Below are 2,162 nucleotides of genomic sequence, written 5' to 3'. Positions count from 1 at the left end.
TTTCGGTCGAAAGTAGCACACAGCCAAAGCGGCTAAAAGGTACCTTTGAAACGGCCGCTGGAGTTTTGGTTCGAACAACCAGAGTTTACGTTTATATTGTAAAGACAAATAAAAGCTAAATGATAACACTTTGCTTTATTACTTTACGTAGACACATCTTCACACGAACACAAATGACTGACTAAACTGAATTACTCGAGCCGTTTTAACTACCCGTTTTGACAAGCCTATGGTCGAAAGTGTAAACAGTATCGAAATAACATGGTACAGTACCAAAACGTAACCAACCGCAATGGCTATACAATAAATGCCCAGTGATAGAAAAAGCAAATATTATAAAACAATCATAGATATAAGCAACCCTTTTTTCTTGGGATTTGGGTTCAGGCTCAAGACCTTTATTTTTATTTCCATCCATTAAACTTGTTAAGTTTTTGTGATAGTATTACTTTCACGAAATGGGGCCGACGTTTTCAAATTACCTCTTTTTATCTGCTTCGACCATCTACTGACATGATTATTCAGTCATGTGTTAATTAACCTTAGATGAAAGGCCGGTACTATTAACGACGTAATGAGTCTTGGCGCTGTTCAGCCCCGCAGATCGATGCTCATGTTCTTGTTCTTGATTGTCTGGTTCAGATTCGATTATTTACAGGCCGGAGCCATATCAGTGAATTATTTCTGAGTGAGGCGTAAAACTACACTTACTCACTCCTAACGGGACATGGACACGGATATTTGTTTCAGTTATTTCACATATGCCTTCAATGGTCGGCTGAGATGGTACACGTGACATCTACCTTCAAGATGTCCGTGATTCTTTTGTAGATAAACAAAACACACCATCTAACAATAATATTTTGTTACAAGACAATGAACAATCAGTCAACTTATTCGTTTATCCTTTGAACAGTCCCCCGCCGTGGTATTTATGGAATATTGCTAAACGCGGCATAAAATCCTATTCACTCACTATCCTTTGAACAAAGAAAGTTGTTTTCACTCTGGCACTTATAACAAACTTCTAACAAATCCACTGAACAAGATATCAGTTAGCAGTCAATACACTATGAGTTGAAATTTAGATCGATGGGTGTTTTAAATTCAGCTGAAAATTCCTCTCCTTGCTGCACATCCACATGCATGTCACATAAGGTTTGATACATTTGCCCGAAGATCCGGGTTCGATTCCCCACGTATGGATGTGCTTGATCCGGGTTAGAATTTGTCTTAAGCAACCCATGCTTGTCGCAAGAGGCGAGAAACGAGATCGTTGAGACTCGCTGACATGGTTGACACGTGTCAGTGTATTCCAGTTATGTTCATCACTGGATTTTCTGGTCCAGACTTGATGATTCACAGACTGCCGTCATACAGCTGGAATATTGCCGAGTGTAGCATTAAACAACAAACCTAGCAACCAGTTTGACTTTTTGATGCGGCCTTATTGTCGAGTTGTTTGCGGCCCTTTGGACTTTCGTTCAACCCTTTTCACCTTTTCTTTTGGGGCCCGTCTGGACCCTAAATAAAGAGAAATGATATGTTTATTACATGTCTGTCTTTGAAAGGTTTGTTAACGGTTATACTTCCTGTCAAAATTAAAAGTTCAGGTTCCCCAACTTTTTTTGAAGAGTGCATGTCAGAAAAATAAAATTAAGAATGATACTAATGAAACATGGCGTACGTTTCAAAAGGCATATAAACGAATGAAGCATTAAAGCTTGCAAATATAAAGTAGTTACACAAAGATCTGAGTTTAGGTTTAAGTGAGTGAGTAGGATTTTCCAACACTTGCCAAGTTGTGACTTGTCATACTAAATATAAGAACAGTCCAAGATGAACGCAGGTAAACTGAGAAGTTTACCACTTTGGTGAAATGGTACTGACACACCTGGACATATAATCACCAGAGGGAACAAGAATTCAAAGACACGACCGAAACAATGATCATCGGTTTCTTGATGGCCAACTCTGTAATTCATGAGTTGAAAACCATAGGGCCACTAGTCCCTCCAGTATGGTATGCAAGTTGATCAAAGGTCAGGGTAGACAAGGGAGGCAACTTTGTAATTTATGGGCACACTTCTACCTGGCCACTGGTGTCTCTAGTATGGTCTGGAAGTTGATCAAAGGCCACTTCTTGGAATAGGGTGTGTTAC

Source organism: Haliotis asinina, chromosome 1, assembly GCF_037392515.1.
Source record: "Haliotis asinina isolate JCU_RB_2024 chromosome 1, JCU_Hal_asi_v2, whole genome shotgun sequence".
Lineage (NCBI taxonomy): Eukaryota > Metazoa > Mollusca > Gastropoda > Lepetellida > Haliotidae > Haliotis > Haliotis asinina.
Note: the sequence above shows the minus strand (reverse complement) of the source record.